This window comes from Musa acuminata, unplaced genomic scaffold (assembly GCF_036884655.1).
Source record: "Musa acuminata AAA Group cultivar baxijiao unplaced genomic scaffold, Cavendish_Baxijiao_AAA HiC_scaffold_515, whole genome shotgun sequence".
Taxonomy (NCBI): domain Eukaryota; kingdom Viridiplantae; phylum Streptophyta; class Magnoliopsida; order Zingiberales; family Musaceae; genus Musa; species Musa acuminata.
In genome coordinates, this window is record NW_027020760.1 from 368,613 (window position 1) to 395,413 (window position 26,801).

General features: G+C 42.9%; 1 long non-coding RNA gene across 1 annotated transcript; it reads right to left on the minus strand.

Annotated features, from left to right (window-relative positions):
• Positions 1 to 1,639: 1,639 nt before the first annotated feature.
• Positions 1,640 to 2,122, minus strand: LOC135661067 (uncharacterized). Its single transcript, XR_010507009.1, has 2 exons — positions 1,998 to 2,122; positions 1,640 to 1,893 (listed from the first exon to the last, which is right to left on the minus strand). It is a non-coding gene; the product is annotated as an uncharacterized LOC135661067 (long non-coding RNA).
• Between the last annotated feature and the right edge of the window lie 24,679 nt (positions 2,123 to 26,801).

The following is a 26,801-nucleotide window of genomic DNA, read 5'->3' on the forward strand; positions in this document are numbered from 1 at the left end:
CTTGCTACTACGCTAATAAGGGACGCTCTGCTCTCTCAGTATGTGTTGGAGTCGCACTGATCGACAGGAAGAGCTCAAATGAGTGAGTAAACGGAAAAGAATATGCTCAAGCTTTCTCACTTACTCGCATACACTCTTTTTCTCTGTATTTTGTACCTTTACTCTATGGTTGTCTCAATAATGGAGCTCAGCTGGACTAAGCGAGGCAGTACTCTGAGCCATATCCGAGACCACCCCTCTCACCAAACCTCCCGAACATTGTGGATTTTTGCATCAATCCGATTTCCTTAATAGACGTCCCTTTTTTCGATACAGTTTATAGAGATGAATGTTCAACCTCTTCTGGTCTTGCATATGCCTCTTCTTATCTTATTGGATTAACTGGCTTCAATTTCCTTTCCTAAGTGCCATCCCTCCTTACACCTGCTGCTTATTCTCAACCAGCGTATGATTCTTCAATGGAAATGAACCAATTCACCATTTAGTGAGATTTTCACTCGTTTCAAAGGCTTTCTTGCCCTTATTTGTATTAGTAAATGCTTGGACTAACTTGAATCAGTTGACTTGACTTCTATTTTGGAAACGACTCCTCATCCGAGGTGGAATGCTTTTCAGCTGTTCAAAGAAATGCTTCCAATTCGTTTGTGATTCGGATGAAAGGTTCTCGCAATGGAAGCGCCTATTAATTTGTTCCAAGGGTAGAGGGGAAGGTAGCGAAGGAACTTCAGTTCAGGGCTCCATCTATCTCAACCACCTTTTCATAAGTGAAAGAACCCCCTCGGCGAATTCCATTGTTTCAACTCGAGCGAGGTCATTAGCCAGTGTTAGCAGAGCTCTTGGGGAAGAAGCCTTGGAGGATTTTCTAACATCTGAGATTCCCACGAGGGCAGGGCAGGGCTATGAGAGAGAAGGGGCATTACCGGTCAAAGCATTGATTCTAAGCCTTTCTTCTATTGGGGGCTAGGTCATAGCTAGCATGGAATAAGAAGAAGCTCTTTTAATGGGTTGTGACAGTTAATCACAGAATACGCTGTTACAGAAAAGGTGGTTTTGTGCTAGAATTCTTCTCTATGGAAATAATGAGTCTATTTCCGTTCCTGTGTCTATCGCTATTGCCCTATTCTCGCTCAATTGCCTATCCTTTTAAGAAAGATGAGGGTCCGTACTTTAGCAGTAGCTTCAAACACGGAAGATTGACCTCCTAAAGTGCCCAGATATTAATGTTTTAAGAATGTCATACGGGACTACTTACTTACTACAATTGTTGGTGAAGGGGGGAAGTCTGTGCTGTTTGTCTTATTGTCTTCTCAGAAGATAGTAGCAAGCAAGGTAAGCAGAGGCAGAGGCGTAGATCAGCTCCGTCGCGGACGTTAGGAGAATGGTTCAAGGCGGCCAGTTTCGTGGGGAGATCAGATACATGCTTCTCGATCTGCGCCGCCGGAAGAAACAAGCTTTCATTCTTGCTCGATCTTAGCTCTTCCGGTCTTAGACGGTTTCCTATCTCAGTGTGGTACGCTCTGTTAAGTTCTTAGGAGGATCTGGCTCCAAGTCGTGGAGGGTCAGATGTTTCACTAAGATCAATCATTGATCCCGGTTCAAATTAGGTTAGGTAGGTAGCTAGTCGAGTTCCCTATACACGATTCCGCCGTTGTACTGGAATATAGGGATAGAGAGGGAAGGCAGCGTCATCGATGAGGAGGGAAGGAGTGAACTCCACGAGGTCGTTGGGCATGGAAGACTCGATTAACAGTGAGTGCTAAGGAGACACGAGCGAAGCAAGGTGAGTTTAGCGGCGTGTAGGAATATGCTTCCTTTCGGCCTCGACCTCCACTTGTTGAACCGAGCTCTCTCTCCTCTGACCATTTTCTCTATGCCCAACACAACCCTTCAAACCTATTTATGACTTTAGCTTCGACTTGCTTCCTTCAAACCCATTTCTGTGATATATGATTTCTTATATATGAGAAGAGACTAGCGGACTTGTGCTTCCTTCAAACCTATTTATGACTTGATAAGAAACATCTGAATATCTTATTCGTCTTTCTTATTAGACCGTCCTTGGAGCAAAGTATCCCGGCTTATATTATGGCTTATATTATCCCGCCCTTGGAGCAAAGGAGAGAGAGAGTACTAGCAACTTCGAAAGAATGGGGAAGGCAAGGAACTGCACTTAAAGCTGGCAAAGTTCTGGCTTAACCAAGACTCCTTCTTTCTTTACGCCGATAAGAGCGCATTCCATGTCCGATTCTTCTACTATTCTCATTCTTCTACTATTCTCATTCTTCTACTATTCTCATTTGATTAACCACCTCAACAGTCAAGAGGCTATTTCCGTGCAAAGAGAAAGAAAGAGACAGAATTAATGTTGTGCCTGATTGCTGACATGTAAATCTTTCTTTATTCGCTCTGCTTGCCTTGTCTGTAAATAGGCGAATGCTTGATTTTCTTTTCTGTCTTCAACTGAGGGAGGGGTTTCTTTCACGAATGAATACGTGTTTTCTTAGTGATAGAGTTGGGATTGAGCTTTGACCGATTGGCGAAGAGGAGGAGGCATCCATAGTAATAGAATCGTACAGCAGAACTCGCGCTTAGTCCCTTGTTGTTAGGCCCAGTTGTTGGAATAAGCGCTTAGTCCCTTGTTGTTAGGCCCAGTTGTCGGAAGCTTTGTTACATAGCGGAAAGCAATTGTGCACATGAATCTGAAGGGCGTGCTTTGCTTCACCTCTGAGTGGCAGCCTTTTGTCTGAGTTCCTTTCATACTGGATTTTCTGCTTGACTTTTGGACTTTCAACCATTTGCCATCTCGTGAGTAGCAGTCACTGGTCTTTACGGGTGGACATTTATGCTTCAACAAGAATGCCTTAATCAATCCAATTTATATCCCCGAGTAGGACAACCATAAGAAGCTCTTCCTTAGCGGCCTCGTATTCAATCAGTTAAGCGAGAGCAGAAATGGAAGGATCAATTGCAAGCTCAGAGGGATTAATAAGTGGAAGAAAGTCAGTTGTTCACGAATCCACTCTTCAAGAATCCCCTCCCCTCTTTAGAAAGATTCCCCAGCTCTATATTATAGGTAAAGAGCCGACCCACTTCGCTCCGAGGGACCTTACCTATCACTACTTTTGCAGAGCTAGACCACCGAGTAAGCTCAAAGATGGATCTCTTTCTCCGAGGGGCCCCCTCCCAGCTCCAATTACAACAGACTTCCAACAGCGAAGTTATCATCTTTCTTTTATAAGTGGTAACAATAGAATCATGGTGATGATGATCAGGGGATTGTTCTCACCAATCCATTCAATGTAGGACCATGCTCAATAGAGTGGACAAAGGAGCAAGCGGCCTCTCGCAAGCTGCATTGCTGCTTCATCCTGCTATCAGCTGTGTTCAACTCCAAACCAACAATATAGGCTTGGGGAGACCGATATGCAGAATAGTATTATATCCCCGTGAATTCTCTCTTAGATTCTACGCTTAGATCCGCTGAGAGGAAAGCTTCGAAAGTGTAGCGTGGAAAAGAGGATGTAAGTTGCAAAGGAAGTATCCGACTCCCAGGTAGAAAAAATGGAGAAGGTTAACGAAGTGGGTTTGGTAATGGTGGTGATTTGAGCAAATGAATGAGTTGCTGTTTATTAAGTGTCATTCTAAGCAACGTCACTCTCCCTTCTTTCCTCTATCTACGAAGTTGACAATAAACTATGAATAGCTGTAGCCTAAATAACTGCATCAATTAGAGCACAATTCCCTTATTGTTACTGATTAACCTAACGCCATAGCTAATATCACAGCTCCAATCATAGCAGCCAATGATACTGTTCGAGTCTTTGGCTTAGCAACGGATCCATCAAATACCTCAGACATTTTCTTATTAAGTATCTTTGCTTCATTCCTAGCAAGCACCATTCCAAGTTATTCTTTCATTTTTATACTGTTCCCTCCATTAGGGAGAGTGTTGAATCGCCTATAGAGTCAGAGGTGGGCTCGGGGCTTCGTTTACCCCCATGTAAGTATCTTCAATTAGAGTTTTCGCTCCGGTTACCAAAAACACCTTGATCCCCTTACTCAAGAAAATCCTACACTCTGGCATCCAATGGTACAGAGTTAAGGTCCAGAAGATCTTCTTCATGGCTTTGAATACAATACAGCTGAGAGCATTCTTTATAAATTGTGCAATTATAGCTGGGCAAAGACCAGTTGCTTGGCCCCTTATCTTATCTTATGAAACAGGACTACAACTTGACTTGCCCATCTCATCCGCTTTTTCCCATATCTTCTGTCAATAGAAGAAGTTTAGGAATCTTTATCCCTGCCGCTACTTTGTCCTGGCGTATCCTTGCAGCAGATCTTATCACGTGCCATTTATGTTGTTGCAGAAGGCTTTTGGGCAAAGGAAACAGATAGTCGCATCCCGTTCCTCGCAACATGATTATCCAAATCGCATTAGCTTTCCTCCGTGTCGCTGACGTCAGCCCCTATTTCAATGAAAGTTAGCTCAGTGTCAGGAATCGGGACCCGGGCATGGTCGCACTGACTCATGAGATCCAGCTTTGCCTCCCATACTCACCTCAAGCTGCTTTCTCTTTTTCTGGTTTGATACTTTTCTCTATGGGCCGAAGGCGATCTCCCTGCTCTTCGCCCGTCGCTCATGTGTTATTCCTGACTTTCCCCTTTCCTAGCCCCCCGGTAACTCCTAGATTTGATAGTGGGCCCCTGCTCTGTTAGTGTCGGCCTTTTGGTACAAAAAAGAGGACGTAGTCGGGGCACAGAACAGTACTGATTTCTATATGCCCAATAATGGCTCTCTCCACGAAGGGTCTATCAATAGAAGTTAGAGCGGCTGCACAAATATGAAATCTCATTTCTTAAGAGTAAAGCCACCTCTGATCCAAGCTTAGCTCCCAAGTAGGGATTTCTTCCGAAACCTTTCAAGTGAGGACTTTGCCCCGTATAGGCAGATGGTTATAAAGTGGGTCACTAACTCTGCCAAGATTCAATCTATTCGAGTTGATAGGAAGCCAGCAATTCATTGAGTCAAACAGATGGATTATACACGAGTGAAACATCAATCGGCAGCTGGGAACTTTGCTTTCATCATCAAATATCCCAAGGGGGCAACTGTGCTGCTTTCCAAAGACGGAAGCTACTATGCAAGCTTTAGAGATACTTTAATGGTCCGGGAAACAACTCACTATGTGGGCTGGGCTCTAAGAAAGTATCTTCCAAAGACAGGAGCACCTCTTTCACCGGAAGCGACTATGCGATGTTTCTCAAAAAAGAGGTTGGTTGGCTGCTGGTCTTAGACTGTAGATGAATTGTAGAAGAGTGCTGTACCCAGCAGACAGGACTTCCAGCCGGTTCTGTCGCAGTCACATATATTTTTGCATATAGGAGCCTTCCAGTAGGGAGACTATCCTCAGCCTTTCATGGTGGAGTCTTATTATGAGGAAGAATCGTATCGTGCCTATAGAATCGCTTTTTCCAATGACCTTATAGTCGTCGATTAGGCTCTTTACTCAGTGTCATTCATGAAAATGAGTGTCGTAAGTGAAAGGACATCAAGTTGTTTGATTTGCCATCCTTGGCCGAAATGTATAGGACTGTTCGTATAGTTGTAGGTTTACCGGCTCAGAAGGAATCCTAATAAAACAGTGTGAAAAAACATGTGATCTTTCCGCCCCTAACCTAAGGGCTGTTCTCTTGTCAAGGAAAGAAAGACTAAGTAAAACAACCAGGCAAAGTAGCCTCAAGACAGGAACATTGCATAGGGACATTGCTCAGGACTTGTTTAGTTGTTGAGTCCGGAATCGGTAACTCCTAGTCCGTCTACTCCGAAGAAAGAGCTAAAAGAAGGGCTCTCCAAAGAGATCTAGAGAAAGAGAGAGATCTCCTTAAGTAAATTGTAAAGCTTTCGAACTAGCCTTGAAGTTCATGAATGATTGCAAGGCTAGCGCAGGCTCGCTTATGATCTGCTGAAACATATTGTAATCCGGTTTTTGGATGAATCTCTCGCATTCATTAAGGCGAAATTCCATCACAAGTATCTTATGCTACTCTCGGAAGCATAGGTGACTTAATGTGAGATGGCTGCAAGGGCTTGCTAAAGGGCCAATACTGGTCTTTCTTGGCATTCAGGAGAAGCCACACCTCTCTGCAGAGTAAGATCATCACCTACTAAAGAGAGAGATCATGAGTAAAGGAACTAAAGGGGCGCCCTGCGGCACAGCAACGACATGATCAAAAGGTCTGACTCTGAGTGGGGAGGACGTTAAGGGCCGGGCTCAATGACTACACACTTCAGGTAGTTGCGCGTGGCATCGTCGGGTCGTTCAGAACTTCCCTTTCTCGGTCGAAGCTTTAGATCGCAGAGGTCCTTGTGATCAATCCATTGGAATTCGATTCGTTCGTTGGGCCTACTGGACAAGAGCGAGTTGGTGAAACCGCGGAATGCAAATGCACACTTTGACATTGTACACTCGTCCATAGTAGTTACCATAAAAGAGCCCCGCGGACGAGCGGTTACTACTCCTTAATGCCCCCATCCGCGATGAAGCGCGGAGATTTGTTCAACCCTTCCTGGCTGTGTGAAGTTTCACTTGTCGTTGCTGGGCCGCTCGAGAATTGTTGTTCTTATAAATACACCTCTTTTCTTCGAGTCGTGCTATAAGCCAATTTCCACATTGAGTTGTGAGTTCGTTCCAGTGGACTATATCAACATGCATTGCTGGGCCTTATTAGGGACCTAATTAGTGCTTATGCCTGCTAGCTTTTGTAGGCTTGGCTTGGTTTCATCTTTCGGCTTGTACGCTCTGTCATAGGCTTGCTTCCCTCTAAACTGGTCTTTCATAGATAAAGAAAGGGTATAAGTCTCACTCTTTCTAGCGCCTATCTTTGAATTGAGCTTTCTGCTTCAACGACTCGACTCATCCCGAACCTTAACTAAAAGGATGGAGTTGCTTCTTCTTAGCTTGTCTATTTGGGTATCAGGACCTGTCTAGTGTTCTAAAGTAACAGGTAATTACTGGTGTCCAGTTGCTCGAGAGGAGGGATCCGGAATACATAACACGCTTCTGACCTATTCGTTTTAATCAGCCACAAATTCGAATTAGTACTTTAGCCGGTGCATTCAAGAAGAGCACTTGCCTCGTTCCGAATTAATAGTAAGGGCCCTTCTTTTTACCACCTATCCATTGTGGTTTATCCAGAAAAACACTAAAGGAAAGCTGCTGATGCTATGGTCTAAACCTGCGCATTAGCTAAGGAAGCCAGCCCTTACTCCATTTAGTCAAGCTCATGAACTCATTCATCCCTCATTCCAGAAGAAGAATCAGAGTAAGTTAACTCTTTCATCCGATGTTAGGCCTAGCCTAGCCTAGGTAGGATCCGTCAAGGCTGTAAGCGGAAGTCAGTGGAAAAGTGCCCAATCCGCTTTCATTTCAAGCATAAGGAATTCTGAGAAATGCTGTTTCAGCCGTTAGGGTTTGCCTGATGAAGATCGAGTTGGATAAGAAGTGTGTTTTGAGTTAAGTCTAGGTTCGAGTACGTTTAAAGTGTTGTGTAGGTTATTGGCTTTACCCAGTAGAGTAGTGGTCGACCAGAGGAACTTTGAAAACCCTCAACGGATTGCCCTGACTTTATATGAGCATTGATTATGGGGTTGCACCCAGCCCAACGTAAGCATCAAAGAAAAACGAAACTGCCTTAGGACCTATGAAATTGTTAAGATGCTTGTTAATAGTGAAGATGCGAGTGGATTTACCCTTTTTCAATCCAACACTCTTTTGACATCAGGCAAGTGGCATGAGAGTATCATTATATTCCATTGCTGGAGAGCTATCAATAAGGGGGAAGCTCATTGAGACAGTAAAGGCTGTTGTGAAACTAGCTAACCAATAGAATAGGAGGTCATATTATTGAGTGCTATATGATCTCGGGTAAGAAAACAAACAGGACTTGCGCTAACGAAGCTGGAAGAAGATAAAGCAGAAGCTTATTTGAGTTCGGGCGTTAGTGAAAAAGTGGGTTTATGTTAGAAGGCGAATAATAGATCCTGTTGTGGTACGCCGGCAAGCAAGTTATTAAAGTAGTGAGTTAGCAGAAGAAGCAAGGGTCGCTAGGATGAAATGTTGCAAGCCAAGCAGTTCAGTCAAATGAATGAGTTGCACCCGGGGAGTTCGAAAAAGAGGCAAAGCATTGTTTTGTTACTGTATTCTATAAGTATCTGTCTATCCAAAATTACTGTATTCTATCTATCTATCAACTATTACTGTATTCTATCTATCTATCAATTATTACTGTATTCTATAAGTATCTATCTAGAAACTATTATTTCTCTAGAGTGGCAGAGCTAGTAAGTAGTGTTTCGCTGTTTAGTTACTCAATCCTTCTATACTAGAAAAACTATGCGACTAATTGGGATTTTGTATTGAATTAATAAAGTTATGTTAAGATAGCCCCACGAGGAGATGGTCTGGAAAATTCATGCATTGTTCTTTCATCCAATTTGAGAAGATGTGTTACTTAGCGATTCAGAAGGAAGAAGAAAAGTCAGGGAGCAAGAGCTTATTGCCCACTGGCGGAGCGGGGTGTGTTAGCATAAGTGCTTACGTGTCGGTCTTAGAGTGTTGTTAAGAATTGATATTTGTTGTAGTTCCTATCATCTAATTTGATTACTTGACTTCTAACACTTAATTTACTGAAGACAGTTTAGAGTAAAGGGATGCGAGGTGACTTTCCCCGAGTCGTTTACTTTCCGGGCTAGAAAGGAGTCAGATTTGTTGTCGTGAGTTAGTTAAGTAAGTAAGGAGTAAAGAGTGAGAGAGATCCTAAGTGAGAGAAATCCATATAAAACACGGAGTAAAGAGTGAGAGAGATCTAAGTGAGAGAGATCCATTGAAAAGAAATCCTAAGTGAGAGAGATCCATTGAAAAGAAATATAAATAAGAGAGATCTTTAAGTGATAGAGATCTATGGAAAAGAGAGAATAGTGGAATAATAAGCTTTACTAGTATGTGTGTAATGTCATAAATGAGGTTACCTATTACCTCAGTAATAGCAGTCATCAGTGCTGTTTACTTTGATAATAGAAGGTACTAATAAGAAAGGAGAATCTAAGGTACTAATAAGAAAGGTGTACACTAAGAATCAGATTCAAGCTTGTGCCTTTCCTCCGCTCTTGTTGAAAAGAATTGTTATTGGAAGACCAACCAACCCTATAATGAATTACATTAGGACAGAGGCAGCTAGCAAGGACGACACTACCCTTACCTGGCTCTTGGAACTAATTAGTGACTTGATTTCTGTCCTTCCCGCTTCCCTTGATGGTTCTTTTCCGATAGCTTAAACTCGCATTGCACCTGATCGATCTATAGAATGGAATTGAATGGAATTAGTTGACTCGGCGCGGAAGGGAGGAATCTTGCTGCTGATCCTGCTGGCTGAGATTCTCTTACTTGATTTCTCGGATTGAATTCTTTATTTGAAGACTGAGGTAGAGGAGATGCACCAGAGGAGAGCACACATAAGGGAGTGAAAAGAAGCAATTAGAAGACTAACTAGGGACCCAAAGCACTGACGATATCAGAAGCAGGGAAAGAAGCTGTGCCAGTTCATTCTACTCAAGAATCAGCAGCGGCTAAAGGGAAAGTAGTTTCATGAGGGGCTATGGGTCTATCGAAGAAATCTATTAGTGGTACTGCTTTAAGGGACATTAGTAGAGAGTTGACCGGTATTTCACTAAAGAATTGAGTTAATAGTTTGAGTTGACAGCTGCAGGGCTTGTTGAAAGAAAAGTAGAAGTTGCCCAAGTCCTGTGTTCGGGAACTAGTAAGTAGAAGGCAAGGCGAGGGAGCTGGGGAATTGACTAAGGAGTAACAGTAGAGGTCGACCAAGCACTGCCAATCAGAATGTCCCTAAAGAGAGTCAAAGCCTACAACCACTGCTAACGAGTCTATCCGACCCGAGTCTAAGAATCAAACTAGTGAAACTCAGCCTTAAACTCTAACCTAGGAATACGGAATTACAGAATGAGTTTACATAGCGGAGGGATATCCTGAGTGAGATTAGATGGAGTGGGGATCTTTCTTACTAACTACTTACAACGTTGCTTGTCGGCCGAACACAGGCATTGAAGTCACCAGTTACCTTATTCTATGAAACCAGTTACCTTATTCTATTTATTGTATATGAATAGTTACTTCACACTGTATTAGTACTAAGAGAAGATTAGTAGATGAATTGAAGAGACTAATGGAATTGAAGAAAGGAGGCTATGGTTGGTGACCCATTCTATCTCAACGAAGAATGATTTGTTGCAGGAGAAGGAGAGAGGTATAGTAGAAAGAGTGAAAAGAGATGAGATGAGCCATATGTATAGGAGCCGAATGCAGGTATAAAAGAAATTGAGTTAGATGAGCCGGAACTAAGTATATAGTAACTGAGGAGCTCCCGAAAACAGTAGTAGTAGTTGTTCTGGTAGTCGTAGTTCTGTTCGAGTGGAATCCTCATATAAAGAAGATCGAGTGAGCAACTGTAGGAGTGAGTAACTGTAGGAGTGAAAGGCTTTCCCGAGCTGAGATAGTTGGGGAAATAAGAAGAATCTAGTATCAACAGAGTAGTTGGCTTGAAGACCGGTAGTTGTTGTCCCAGTAGTTAGTAGTCCAGTTCGAGCAGTTACAAGCTCATAAGTTGGAATTACAGAATTAGTTTACAGAGGAGAGACTAGGAAATAAGTACTGAAGTCCGGAATTGCTACCAAAAAACACGGGGTTTGATAAAAAGATCATCAAATTAGACCTCGCCAGTAGGTAAAACAGGGTTGCTACCTAAAAACACGGGAAAACGCAAAAGTTGATGATAAATGGATCGGCTCAGGAGGGAAATTGTCAGTGCTACGAAAAAACACGGGAAAACGTGAGTGACAGAGATCAAACCAGCTTTCAATTCAATTGCATTTAAAGAGGGAAAGGGGTTTCTAACGGAATGAGGCGAGGCTCTTTTGACTCTTTTCACTACTACTGACCAAGGCCTATAGGTCTTCCACTCTAACCAGAACAGTACTTACCGGGGGATGCAGACTATAACTCTCACAGGAACAGGATCAAACTAAGGATTTGAAACAGGAGCCGGATATGCCCATGTTCTTAGGCGTCAATGAACTCTAACATCACAAAAGTAGTTTTATGGGAAATACATCATTGAATAGGCCTAAGAGAGCTTATAAGTAATTTCTTCCTAACATCTTGACCCTATTGCTCATCTAACTCAGTCAACTAAGAAAGTTAGGGCTCTTTACTACTATACTACCCTAACAAGCAAGTCAGTTTACCACCCCAACAAGTCATTAAACAAGCCAAGCACCCGACCCTGTACTTAATGGAGCTGAAGTCAAACAATACCCGAAACTCCGCTTTGGCACTAATCATTAGGGAACCCAGTCTTAAACTCTCACTCTAAACTAGCAACTATCAACGTAACTTTCATAGCTTACCAAGCCGACCTCGACTCTGTCAACTCATCATGGATTCCGGGGCTCCTGCCCCCTTCTCTTTAGCACTTGTTCTTGCCCCAACCGGGTATCTTGGGCGAAAGTCTGCTACCAGTGTGAAAGTCTGCTACCAGTGCTACTACTACCAGTGCTACTACTACCAGGGCAGCTAGTCAATCACATAGCATCTTTTATCTCTTAACTAGCACATAGCATCTTTTATCTCTAACAACTACTGGCTCGGCTCTAACTGGTTCTCTTTCAACTCAAGTCAAGTCAACAAGTTCTCTTTCAACCGACAACACCGAGTGAAACAAGGGCTTAAACAAGGGATTCGGGTGCTTTGACTACTGAGTTCAATTATGACTTTAACTACTTACTTGGGCCAAGCCTACAGGCAATTCTCCACTACAACACTAAACTATAACAGGGGAAGAAAGGACTGCCGCTACACATTAGCCCACTGCCGCGGCACATTAGCAGTGCCTTGGCGGCCGGTATTAAACAAGAACTGGATGATCGGTATTCCACTCAAACAAGAACAGGATTTCTTTACCACTCCTCTGGCTCATCCACCTCTGACCTCTGGCTCATCTACCTTATCTTATACCTCTGCTCCTATAACTTCATTAAGATTGGCTGTTTCATCAGTTGTTTTCTTATATTCAATTATCAATGAATTTTCCCTTCTAAACAAGTACAGAAAAGGTACATTAGAAATATGAGTAATCTTCTGCAACTAGCAACTGCCGCGACACACGAACAAAGGAATTGTTATAACTGCGTTATAACCCACTACTGCTGCTGCCGCACAACGGCTTACGCCGTTGCTTGTCTATCCGTGTCTTGGCCATTTTCTCATTTCTTTTCACGACTATTGGTGTCTTGGCTCTGACCTTTGCCACACTTAATCATTTCCCCGACCCGACCTCGTATAAGTGTTAACACCCTTTCCCACCTCTCCTGACTTACCTAGCTCATGACCTACCCTTGAAGACCCAACAAAGACAGATTCAAAAAGCAAGTAAGTAAACGACACTACCCGAGCCTCAAACAAAGCCGATACTTTCTTCTCTTCTTACCGACCCGACCTCTGTTATTGATAACTTGACTAGCTTCCTTGCCTGTAAACTTGCTTGCTTCCTTCCTTGCCTGTATGTAAGATAGTCTGCCCGGAACAACCCTGGGAGTCATTGTAAGAAGGAGGAATGAGGTCAGGCCGGTAACTCACCTACAAAGGGATTAGGATGTGGAATCGAATGAAGCTCTATTTGTTTGATAGGCAATAGGAACCCTACCTATACGCGGCACCAGTGGATCTGAAGTCAACAAATCATTCCCATAATAGATTGAACTCAGCCAACTGACTATAAGGGCCTCGACTCTAAGTACATAAATGGAAGAAGGGAGTTTCGATTTGTAAGTTCAATTAGCTCTATCTGTTCTGTTCTCTTCTTGCCCCCTTGCCGAAACTTACCATAAGGGCCTATCCACCACTACTCATAAGAATTCAGCGCTACCCTACCCGACTAGACCCGAGTAACTTCATTCAACCTGCCCACCCCGTAACTACACACATGATAGGCAATAGGCACCCCGAGATAGGCAATAGGCACCCCAACTAGGCAATAGGCACAACTTCCCGACCCGCACTAACTCTATCTGACTTTCGGACCTCTCCTCTGTCAACAACTACTGATGAAACGGGTTTCTTTAATAATAACAGATAGAATTGATGTGGCTTTTTCCATACTATTTCCCTACTGAGTGTATACTTAGTGAGTCTAAGAGAAATCCAAGTAGTCTTTCTCCCTAAAACATGAGCGGCCCTGCCGCGACACATTAGTAGTGTCTTGGCCAGTGATTATGCTAGTGTTAAGTTAACTCGATACTCCTGCTCTGCTGACCACTCCTCTCTCTAATCCATGAGATCAGGACTACCCAACACATAAACTGAAATGCATGAACAGCCAATCTCTAAGCCCTCTTGATTGAAAAAAGAAGGCTTGAAGCACCCGAACCGAACTAAACTGACCTTGCCAACAACCAGAAGTGTTAGCGCCCCTCGCTACTTTCCCAGACGCAAATAAGTCCCCTTTTTCACTCACACCCGGCACCTCTAATAAGTGTTAACCCCGCCCCGAACTCATTCACTTGAAACTGTTGGCGACTCTAGAAGCAAACACCCTGACTTTATGGCAGCTTCTTATCGTTCTTGGCATTCAACTTCTAAACCCCGCGGGCAAAGGATTCAGTTTATCCGGCATCAAGGGAGACAATAGGAAGTGAAAGCACTGGAGTTCATCTTGACTAAAGGTGTTGGAACGGTAAGAGATAGAAGGGGTGTTGAGCCCGGCCCGCTAAGCAAAAGAGGCGAGGAAGTATTTGTTGACATCGGAGAATTAATATCTGAGTGACTTGGCCCTTAGTAACTTGGCCCCCCATTAGTAATTGAACTCAGTTAGTGCTTACTTGCCATCTGACCCGAACTCTCTACTTTCAGTTATGATTAGCTATCAGCCAAGTCATTACCAAGTCCTGTTTTTGGGTGTTCGGCCTCTTAAGTAAGGATATAGAAAACTTCTTTGCTTAACACATGGTTTGTTCTACTACTTGTTTTCTTATATCGTAGTTACGGGTTTCTTCCTTTATGAGTAAGTGTTAACACCGAACCTACCTCTCCTATGTATACTAATACAGATGAAACAAAGAAATCAACTCACACTCGAGCAGGAACTCTACCTTCTCGCTGGACCTGGCACTGGGCATTCTCTTTTGACTCTGTTAGTGCTTCCTTGCCAGTAACATCAAAGATCTTATTTCCCCAACTCGTATACTAGGAAAAGCCTTTCACTCCTCTGGAAACTAAGAAAGTTATGGCTTATCTACCTATGGTAACTACTACTGATTCAACTTTACCACTACTTTCAGGGGCAAGAACTCAAATTGAATAGCTTCTCTTGCTCTCCGACCAGATGGTTGCAATCCTATCCCTCGACTAAGAATGCAACAAGTAAGTACTAAGATCAGAATTCCACTCACTACCTGTAACTAAGGGATCCAATGTCACTACTAATACAAGGGAGCGGTCTTAAACTCAGGATTCCACTAACTACTACTGATGAACCAGGTTAGGTTCTCTTGCCAACAACAAGAACAGTACTTGCACCCCAATAAACAATACTCGGCTTCCGAACTGATATTACCAGGCAGTGGGCTGGGCTCTTTAATTCCTCTCTTGTTCTTGCTGAAGATCTGTCTCTTTCGTCGCCAACACCAAGATACTTTCCGTTCCTTCCTGCTGAAATGGGACTACTACTACGGAGACTACTACAAGTTTGGGATGAAAACCCATCTTTTGAGTTTACTTAGGTAGAGGATAGAGGTCAAGTTCGAGACTAAACCTGCTTTGCTTCTTTATAAGATGAACCAGGGGATTCCACTCAAACTATCACAGTACTACTACTACTTGTATTCCACTCTGATAACTATACTATATAACTATGTGGTCTTAACTCCGAGTCCACCAAGCTACTACTAATGACCAAGCTTGCAAGTAGACAGGCAAGCAACGTAACTTTAATAACTCCCCAGAACTGTCTCTTTTCACTCTGGTTCTTTGAACTAAGGCTCATCTCATCTCTTTGAACTCCGGCTTATCTAACTCAGGCAACTGGAACATAGGCTTTAACAAGGGATGAAACTATCACAGTACTAGCAAACAACCAATAAGGGCCTAAACTCTGGCTCTGTGAACTTCATTAGTGACTTTCTTTCCTTGCCTACGAAATCCTCTGACGCTAGTGCCACTTATATATCTGCTCCTAAGTAAACTAATTCCATTCTTCAGTAGTATATGCTTGTCCCTTTGATCGAGCATATACCATTGAATCTAATCTAACTGAATGAGGCTCATCTACGGCCAGGGCAACTACTAGACAAGCAACGGCCAAGCCGACAGGCAATACGGAACTACTTACTAGTTCAACTCTAAGAGACAAACAGACAAGTATATACGAATGACCAAGCAACGACTAACTCTTTCACTCCTAAGTACTGAGCTCCAGTCTGAGTTTCACTCCTAAGTACTGAGCTCCTCTTTCTTTCCTCTTTCTCTATTTCTTCTTTGCTTAACAAAAGCGGATGAAGCCTACTTCTTTGACTAGGCTGGAGGCGAGGTAGTATTGGAATTCAACCACTACCTAGTAACACCTATACATAGCTAATGTCACTGCTAATGTCACTGAATTGACACTTTGAAACTGCCTTTCTTCTTGTTCGGGTAAGGCTTCTGAAAGGCTTCTTTCTCTAAGTTGAAGCACCAGACTCAGTAGCTAAAGTCAGGTAAGCTGCCCGGGGTTAATAAAGAAGTGAAGTGGTCTACTTCCGCATCTGGTATAAGGCAAGTAAGTCTTCATCCCGGTAGTAGTTGCACTGGTAGCATCCTTACCTAGACCTGGACTTTAGCCAACACCTAAAGATGAAAATGGACCACTACTTGCTGGGGATTCCATTCGTACTAGGCGAACAGAAAGAGATGCTCTTGCTCGTGTTTCATCCCGAGTTCAATCTATTGTTTCATCTATTTGTTTCAATAAGAATAGTTATAGGGATAGATCTAGCACATATCATATAGAGATTGCATCAGTTCCCGTATCTGCTCTTTCCACTTATGATTCTGCTGATCTACCAGTGGCTAACTCCGGTGCTCAAGAGACTATTTTATGCTTCCTTGCAGACCCAGCAAACACAGAGGAAACCCGGTCTTCTTATAGCCCACTAGTTGACTTCAATTCAATACCAATTGTATACCTTGCCTCAACTTACAATAAGGGCCTCGACTCTGTCTCTTTTCACTCAGGCTAATCTATTGGAGTTCTGGATCTGGCAATTCCATAAGTTTGTCTTGTAGCCTTGGCGGTCATTATACTAAGCTTGCAATTACTTAAGGGTGGGGGCAACTCGGGAAGAAAATGCAGGACTTGTTCTTAACGCAAACACTAATAGGTATACTAGGGTCTCTTTACTAATAGGTATACTAGGGTCTCTGACCTAGCTTCAAAGCCAATACATGATTATGCCCGAACAATATTCTCTTTACCGACAACTAAGGGAAAGCCAATAAAAGAAGCGTCTCTATCTTCGCCAACTAAGATAGAATCACTTACCGTTGAGGAAGAGAAGCACCGAGGCATAGATCTATAGACCAGAAAGAATAGAAACTGGAATCCAAAAACTCATTGTTCCCCGCCGTTGCGCAAGGGAAGGAAAGGAAAGTCTCTCGGTGTTGGAGAAAACAGGACTTGTTTATAACACAAAGAAAGGAAAAGAGTGAGCCAAGAATACAAGGATTCCATTGAGACTACTCCTAAAGAAGAGTAAGTGATCAACAGATAATTGCAAGGTATTAGCTCACGACCCAGTAAATAGAGTACGTAAGTAGCCAACTTAAGGTAGTACGTAAGTAGCCTCAGGTAGTGGTTCAAGCGAAAGTATAAACATAAAGCGGTGGGAAAGTCAGTAGTTAATAAGTTAGAAGAGCGGTCTGGGTTCTAGCGTAAGATAGCATAAAGCTTTCTAGCAACGTAAGTAAGTAGTTCCTGTAACTAGTGAAAGGGAAATAGTTAGGCAAGAAAGATTGGTTGCAGAGTAGGCGAAAGAACCCATCTAGGGAAGAGCGGACTGATTCAACAGTAAAAGCTTGAGCGAAGCTAAGGTCCGACTCTATGTATGTGATTGATTGAGACCCTGAAGTGGTGGATTGAGACCTAGATATGGTTAAAGCACAGCCAAGAAGGTGAAGACAAAGGGAGTTCAGGATCCGGTCCATGAAGATCAGTCCGCACCGTAGGACTCAATGCCCTTGCTCACAAAGTGTTGAATCCGCTAGAGCTATCGTGCAGGGGCAGGTCGGACTCTAATTCCTGAATGCCTTATTCCCCAAGGTTCGAGCGGATCTTCCTATCATGAACGAATGTGAGTTACGTGCAGTCTATTTCTACGATCGAAACACGCACGTTTCATCTGTTTATCGACCGGGGTCTTTGCATTCATAAGTCAGAACGCAGACTTTCTCAAGTGGACTTTAGCCTTAGCCCGAGTCGGTTTATTAGCATCAGTGAAGGAACTCTTCCTTAATAGAGTCCCGAGCCTACAGAATTTCCTTGTGATCTCGCCATCCTAGATCTAACATGCCTCACTCAATCCATAAATAACATAACGAATCGCAGTATGATTGCAATTGAATAAGTGCTATCCACTTTCCGAAACCCATCTTTAGACTCTTTCTCGGCTTTACTCAACCCATATCTCTTACCGTGCCGTGCGCCCGCTTTGAGAAGAGGAATTGGAACTTCGTTGCCAGAGGACGTGCTTATTCTTTCCAAAGTGTAGGATTTCGGGGTAAACTCCAAGTCGGAAGCTGGGCGAGGGGCTGGTGCACTGTCGGTCTCAATTTGTAATTTCCAAAAGTCATAATCTTGAACAGAATAGTCAGAAAGGGTTGCAACTGTCAGAATGAAAGCCCTGTGAAGAATGTTTTATTGGATAAATGATACCTGCCACCTTTTGTTGATCATACAAACCAAGTAAACCACTTAATCGGGCGGGCGGCTTGATCTTATCTTATCCAAAAGCGGATTTTCCCTCATGCAGCATGAATCAACCTGATCATAAGATGAAATTGCTGATCTACTACGTGATCGATGGCTCGTGCACCATACCGACGGAAAAGCAAATAGAAAATATTGATCTTATTCCTTCAAGGCAGAAGCTGTGATGGCTTTCAAGGAAGCTGCCTTGTAAAAGAAAGTCTCTTGGCACATACTTGATGTTGAAGGACCGAAGGCTATTATATATGGAAGAAAACGATTTGACAGTCCAGGTTGTGAAGCGATAGTGCCTGCTGTCGATAGGTAGCGCGTTCAAGGGGCTATGGTTCCTCTCAACAGTGTCCTCACAATCGGGTGGTTCCAATCATCTGCGTCATTAAACGACTTATTAGCAGATTAATAGATAACTTCGGTCCGGATTGGACGTTCGACCACGAAGAAACGACGAATCCCAACTAAGCTTCCCTCATCCATTAGTCTATATGATACGATCGCTTTTGTTACCTACTTTGACTCATATCTTAGTTCAATAGCTTACCAAGGCGATGATCAGTATATGGATTGAAAGGTCCGAGTGAATGAAGAAGGTCCCCGTCTATCTCTTGCATTTTCGGTTTCAAGAGGTTGCGTAAACAAAGGACTAAAAGCACGGGATGAAGCCTCCCATGGTATACCTGTCCTTGTCATTCGTCTTCTCTAAAAAGATGGATTCTTGGATAGTGTGTTCTTCCCTATTGGTTCCGCAGAGGCAGGGTAAGGTCGGGTTCAAAGTCGGTCGCCCCAGGAGGTATTCCTCAATCTTTCTTTCCGTTTAGTGGTAAACCCAAGAAAAAGGGAAAGGGTTTCAATCGGTAATTTCATAAGAGAAACAAGGGTGCTTGCGGATTGGAAAGTTGTACGCCCCCGGGTCACACTAGAATGATTTAAGAGATAAGACGAGATAAGAAGCTCTATCATTGGCATAAGATGGAACAGGATTATAAGCTTCCTGTTGGGTAATCATCAAATCCATTCTTAACGGCATTAACAAGTCCTGTTTTTGGCGCTAAGAGAGTTTACCGGAGTTAACCATCTTCTATTCTTTGATTGAACCCTCGCACAGTCCAATGATTTTGTAATAGTCTGTGACAGAGCGAAGCCTTACACTATGATCTCTCATTCTGGGACTCAGCCCTCAATGTCCATGGTTGCCCATAAGTAGAACTGCTCCTTTAGCTCACCCTGCCAACCCTGCCTTAAAGCACGGGCTTGCAAACGAACACTCAGCTCCCTCAAGATATACTCATAAGTAGAAGAATAGAACTATTATAGAGTTTATAATACACTCCTACGTTACTGACTCTTATTACTATTACTATTATTGCTACTATTTCATTACTCTTATTACTTATTACTACTATAAGACTGACTTCTTTCCTCAATAAAGAAACTAGTAAATATAGGACTGTCACTACCGGACCTAAGGCTGCCCTCCCTTTTTCTTAGTCTACCGAGCCTGTCTACTACCTTAAGGAATCCAACTCTAAACTATAGCACCGGACTCTAGCCCTTATCTCTGGCTCCTCAACGCCTGTGCCTCTTAGGCTTGCTTGTTAGTTTGAGTATTCTACTCCATGAACAAGAAAAACCCTCCCATATTATAATTCAATTAATAGCCATCAGCCCTTCACTGCAGCCCCCGAAGCAGCCTACCTTGAAACTTGACCCTAAGCCACCACTAAAAGGAATACAACTCAAAGGTAGGAAATCGACTCATACCAATAAGACTGAAAATGCTGATTCTAATACGGAATCTTATCGTAAAGAAATCAACCAACAAGGTGCGAACTCTCACTAACAAGAATGCAACTAGTAATATGGGAGTGGGAGACTATGACTATAAACTCAGAATCAAAGGAATAGGAATAACCCAAGTGAGCGGAGGCCCAAGTCAGACTGAGTGCTCAAGGGCTAAGAATGAGCTAGTGCACTAATGAATTGAACTAATCACCGGGGCCAAGCAACGGCGTGTGTTCGGGAGCTAGCCAGTCGATCAGAATCAAGTCCTGTGTTCGGGTCCAGTCAGAAAGTAGAGTTCCAGCCCTGAGGTTAATGGTGCTAATCCCTAGTTAATCAGTATTTGTTGACAGCTGGTATAGGTGTATAGGGAAGGAAATCCTGTTTTGTTTGAGATACAGGATCCGCTGCTGTAAGAGTGAAGTCTACTTATTTACTTAAATCCGCTAGCAAGTTATGTCTTATGGCCAGTACTAATACCATTCATATACTTACCAGTACTAAAATACCATCCAGTGCTCTATACCAACCTGTTACTCTTATACTCTATTCTAGTGCTATTACTATATGAGGAGTTGCGGTAAACCCTTGATCTTACCCGTGTCTTCAGAAGGAGAGGCCCGTTCTGTTCTAGTTTCATCGTATACAGGAACAGGCTAAAGTCATAGGTCTGCGGGAAGGGAGAGAGGTTCGCCCAGTTCAGAAGTCACCTATCAAGTCAGAATTCCAGTTAGCCAGAGGTATTCTTGCCAGCAGGGCCGCTATGTTCGTTGATTCAAATGGACCAGACCACTTATGGAATTTCCTACTTTACTTGTTCTTATCCTTGGCAGAGAGGGGAGACTCGCTCCTAAACTAGTTTACTTAGTTCCATTAGTTCAATACCGGCTATCTATCCTGAGTTGTGTAATTATAGTACTTTTCATTAATTCTTTCCTCATTTGTTGACTGCTTTGACTAAACTTATTGTATTATATAAGAAAGAAGGTAAACAAACAGAATCCTGAGCTGTAGTGGTCTCGATGCCACGGCACAAACAAGAAACAAGTCAACTACTGAGGCCAAGCAAAAACTACTGATCTAAAGTATTGTGTTGGTGCCAGGGTGCTTTAGAGGTCGGGTATCCATAAGGAATTCGAGGTCGGGTCGGCAGCCAATAAGGAGAGAGTGCTTGTTTCTAAGGTCAGAACCAACAGCAAGTGGGGGAACTAATAGGGAAAAGGCGGGTCCAGGGTATTTCATTTACATGCTTTCTTTGCAAGTAGCGGGGAGAGAGAGGCTAAGTCCAGTCCTGGTTGCTAAGGTAGCTAAGTAGAACTTTATTGCGCGTATAAGAGAATAGGGCCCTAATACATAATTGCCAGCGCATTAGATACTAGATATTTTCATTAGATTGGGTAAGATCTATCGAGCAGGCCATAACACATAATTCGGGAAGGAATGTGCTTTTTGCGCGCGGGAAGTTGGCTTAGAAGCGGGAAGGATAGGTGGGCAAGGTTCTAATTCTCTACAAGGGACAGGTCAAGTGCCAGTTCTAGTTTCATCCCGAGTTTCAATAGTTTGTCTTAGAGCGGTTCGAGACCTTGCGAGTTTACAGTCATGTTCAACTTGGAGAATGGCTAATTACTGACTCGAAAGTATGTTCTACGGTATATTAACCTAGGCATATTAACACCTAACATCTTAGGCCACAAATTCATTCATTTATACAAGCGATATGTAAGGGAGGCAGGATAGGTAATTACAGGAGCGCGGCGAGTTATGAGCAAGTCAAGGGAACTCAACTCTCAACTGGTGCCTATGAGCCTGTAGTTACTGATCCGATCTTTGCTTCCCTAGCTCGAAAACGAACACCCTTGTCTGAAAGCCCTACTACTTACTTGTATTCTGTAGCTGCCTGCTTTGACACTTTAACAGTTTCTATTCATTATGTAGCTACTGGTCCGTGGATCCTTACTTTGCAGCACCTAAACCAGTCTTAGCTTGGTTTCAACCTATAACTACCTCTTCTATGAATGAGTGGGTGCACCGGGCCTTAGGGAAGCACACTAACTCGTCCACGCAAGGATCGAATCGGTAAGTCGCGGAATGGAGCTGTCAGGTCCTAACGCGCAACATGAGTAGTAGCTTGTTGAATGCAACTCAGCAGTAACAGAATCGGAATTGAACTCCTTAGTCAAAGAATCAGAATGGCCCGCGAGTCGAGGTATTTTACTACTGTATCAAACTTATTATCCCCAGGGGTTTAGTCAACTTCACTGGTTGTTGCTAAGGTGAACTTCTCATCTCACTACCGGGGTTTTGTCAACTGCTTGTCCGTATGCTTGTTTCTGGATTTGGAACTAGCTTCTGTACTTGATGACTGGAACAAGACTGGAATTGCTATCAGCCTAGTAACTACTAGTGGAATTAGTGGAATCCCGGCCAAGTAACTACAAATAGGTACTCGAAATGATCTAATGGAAATAGGTAATTGAACAGGACTACTTTTATTCAACGAACCCCGCGGAGACCTCCAACTCAAAGGTCAAAAGCAGAGGCATTTTCTAGGTATGGAATTAGAACAAGCTTAGGCGCTAAGAGAAGAGGTTAGCAAACAAAGTCTCAGAAGCATACATATTTAATTAGGACTTCATAATAACAATAACTCATTTATTACTTGTTATATGTTTGTGGATCAGAGGCTGTGGAGGCAGTATCAAAAAGTAAGGAAGCAGCGCCCTAGGAAAGTATAGTTTTGGTGTTGGCTAAAGTAAGGGTAGTTAGAGTGCCGGGCTTACTGGTTTCTTCATAGCCTTCTACTTACTAGTGGAATGATTTGTATTCCTTGTTTCAATTCTTTGATTTACAGGGTTCTATACCAAGTGCAGGAAGTGCTATGTCTTTACTTATAGATCCATCCCAGGTGCTCGATACGAAAGAGTCCATTACTACTGTTTTGGTGCTCCATACGAAAGAGTCAATTGAAGTGAAGGAGCTGTGGGATTAGAGTCAGAGGTAAGCGGGAAGTTGAGAATTGAACTCTACAGACATAGACTGAAACTAGTGAAAGTCAGAGACCAACTCAGAAGGTAGAAAGTAAGAGACACAACCGCAGAAGTGGGAATTACAGAATTAACTAGGCCGCTGGGAATACGGAATGGAAGAATTGCACTCAGGAGCCGGGTGCTCAATTGCCATAGGTATAGTATAGAGGTGAAGTGGAAAGTTACGTTCTTGCCCAAACTAGTATACGAGTAGTTTCATCCCTTGCATTAGGAGTGGAATCCATCCCCCTAATAAGTATAGGAATTCAACTCACCAGTAAGAAGGAAAGTGAGCAAGAGGAGAGGAAAGAAGAAAACAGTAAAAGAAGAAAACAGTAAAAGAAGATGTATTCTCATCGGAGGAGTTAAAGAGTTAGTATAGTGGAGGAGTGAAAGAGCTTGTTGTTACAGCCGCTACACATGAGTAGTGACTTGGCCCTTAGTGACTTGGACCGCATCTAGTATTTGGTTCATTCTTGTTGGTAGTAGTTGTTACTTGCCCTTATATTAAGTAGGTATAGTTGACTTAGGTAAGAGGTATAGTCGTTGCTTGGTCGTTAGTCGTTCAATTCTTCACTGATGTACTTATAGCTTAGCTTCCTGGCAGAAGCCTGAGTTCAAATAGTCTCTTGAGCACCAGAGTTGGGTTAGTTGAAAGAAGTTAATAGGCTAGGAAGGAAGTTAGTAGTTAAGTTATGAAGGAAGTTAGTGGTTATGAGGGAAGTGACTAGGCCTGCATCTTAGGCAAAGGCAAAGAAAGCAGATAGGGAGAAGAGAGGAGCAATAAAAGTCTTAGCTGACAGAGCAAGAGGCGAGGTAGGTAAGGGAGTCCAGAGTCGAGGTTTAGTTGACAGCTGCCAGTGGAATGATTTGCCAGTAGTTTAGAGAAGAGGTCGGGTAGGGTAGTAGTGGAATGAAGTGACTAGGCTCGGGAAGCTATGAAAGGTGTTAGTGCAAGTCCGGGTAGTGGTCCAGAGCAATAAAAGTAGTAGTTGATAGAGTTGAGGTCGCATCTAGTAGTAAGCATTTAGTAGAAGACTATGAATTGAACTAAGTAGTCAAAGGATGAAGCCTCCCCAGGGCTTGTTTGATTCTGTATTAGTGGGTGGCCTGGCTGACCTTAAGTTAATGGTTAGAGTCTTCAGACCGGGAGTCCTGTTCGAGGTAAAGGAGAAAGGGGAGTTGATAGTTGCTAGTGGAATACTGAGTAGCCAGAGTGAGATTAGCTAGTTGCCTGAGTTGGATGAGCTATAGTTATTAAAGAAGCTAGTAAGAAGGAAGGGAGCTAAGGGATTTCAGAATAGAACTAGTGGAGATCAGCTTAGAATGCAACTAAGAGGTGAGCTACTGACAACCAGACTGATCTGTAGGGTACTAAGAATCAAACTAGTAAATCCAATACTATACTTAGAAAGTCAAGCAAGAAGTCAACTATCCAGTAAGAATTCCACCCCTTATTATAATCCGTTTCATCTGTATTTGCTGTAGTAGTTGCCCCTTATATTAAGTCGGTATAGCTCTTTCAAGAAGTATTTGTTTCCTAGGCTAAAGGGAAGGGAGCTCCATAGTTTTCTTAGTTGCTTGGTGAATGGCACAGGTGAGGACAAGAATGAACCTAAGTGGTAAAAGAACGAAACAGTAGGGTAAGAGAATGGAACTAAGGAGCTAAGGAGTCCAAGCCTGAAAGCATGGGCAGTAAGACTGAAGCGGTGTCTACGGAGAATGCAACCGGGTAGTCACAGGTATAGATGGGTTTGGTGCTTTACCAGAGGAGAGAGAGGAAAGGAAGAAAAAACAATCAATGAGAAATCACAAATAATATAGAAGATTACTCGGAGATTACTACCCGAAGCTGCCGCTTTTAACTCGCTACCGCGACACATTAGTAGCAAAAACAACACTGCCGCGCAACATTAGTAGTTGCTTGGCGGTCATTAGAAGTTGCTTGGCCCCAATCAGTACAGACATAGTAGGGGAAAATAGTAGATAATTTGATCTATCTTTATTAAGGAAAACAGATGACACACAGAACCAAACCAGTGAGTGGAAGGCTAAGAATGAGACCGGGCAGGCGCAGAATGGCACTGATGAGTCTAAGGCTGATACCGGGTAGGCTCGGAATTGACCTTACTCGGGTAGGTAGGAAATACGGATGGTTGACTTACTTGCTAGTTAGGGAAAGGGATCGGTTCACTTTTGGGAATGATATTACAAGGGTCTAGTCGGGCATATCAGACAAGTAAGTATTAGTGAAAAAGTGAAAGACCAAGTCAGTAATAGACAATATAGTATTAGAATAAGACAAGATAGTATAAGAATAAGATAAGTAAGTAATAGTAATAGAATAGGGATAGCTTACCCCACATCTAACATTTCATTGAGTATACCGAGCACATGGTTTGTGGTTACTTCTTTCTTTAATACAGAGCTCATTCTTCTTTAACTCGATCTTGCTTCTCGACTCGCTTGCAGCTTACTTGATACTTACGCATTCGCAAAGAGATTCTCCTCATGATGAAACTTGACTTGAAGAAGCACCCAAAGAAACAATACTTTCAGGGAACTTTCTGCTTGCACCAACAACACTGGGATCGGGAGTACTTGAGTCAAAATTATTCAATGAAAAGCTTTAACTCCATGATGATTCTTAAAGGAGCAACCCACCAGACTAGCGACTAACTACTCGTCCTGTAACTAGGTAAGGAAACTCCATTATTAAAGACAGGAGCACCAGGAGCACGAGCACTAGACAATACTCGTACCCCAAGAGCCCTTTACTATATTACTCGCCAGACTCTCTTTAATGAAGCTAGAAAATAAACCAAGTAGTGTACTTTCACAACTTCCTAATGCGCCGAGTCAACTAATTCCATTCCATTCTTTTGAGTTTCCAGAGTTATCAATTCAATTATCCGGTATTTCACTAATACTTATATTGAACTAAGGTATTGCACTATAAGTGCTTGCCCACCTCTTTTCCTTGGTGAAACATTATACCTTGCTTGCCGAAACTTATTCTAGAGGTCTCGACTTTTGAAGTTGTTGACCTCGCTGTTCAAAGAGCCAGAGGAGAGTAGTCCAGAGCCAGAGGAGAGGCTTTGAAGCTATAAGTACTGAATTGAGGAATTGCTATCATATCAGCCAAGGAACGGATAGACTCAAAGAGTAGGTTCGGTTCAATGAATTGGAGTTCACAGAGCCGAGCCAGTAGTTGAGAGTTGAGGTCGGATAGCCATGGTTTACAGCCCAAACAAGTATACGAGTAGTACAGAGTAGACTAGAGCAATAACTCTATTAGTTTACAGAGCCAGAGGTGAAGTCGAACCATAAAGATGGTTAGGAAGAAATGAACTCTAAGGACAGTTTCTTAGTTTCATTAGAAATGCATTCAAAACTTCTACCGATCCGAAATACAGCATTTGAGTGTATAGAAATGAGGTTATCAAGTGGAAACCTGAAAGTAGTGGTGCCATAGTTATAGGAGGTCTGCAAGGTCAGCTGCTGTCGGGTCTGCATTCCAATTCTTATGTTTCTATAGGAGAGGAGAAAGAGTTAAAAGAACCAACCAGAGCAATGGGTCAGAGGTGTATAGGTATGGGAGAGTCTATAGTATAACCCATGTGTCTAGTTTAGGGGTAGGTTCGGGAAGCTGTTTAGGAGGTGGGCAAGTAGGAGTTACAGAATTGACCTCAGTAGTAACAGTATCAGTGTGCTTAGTATAAGGCTTTGAAGCTGGAAGCAAGGGCAAGAAGTCCCATGCGGATAGGCTGAGGATTCCCATAAGAAATATGCACTTCAAGGATAGGTCGGGGCAGAGTAAAGTAAAGGCAAAGAAGCAAGCTTGAGTGGCAGTAGGCAAGTAGGAAAGTTCGAATTTCACTTGAGGGTCATAAACATAAGAATTAGCCA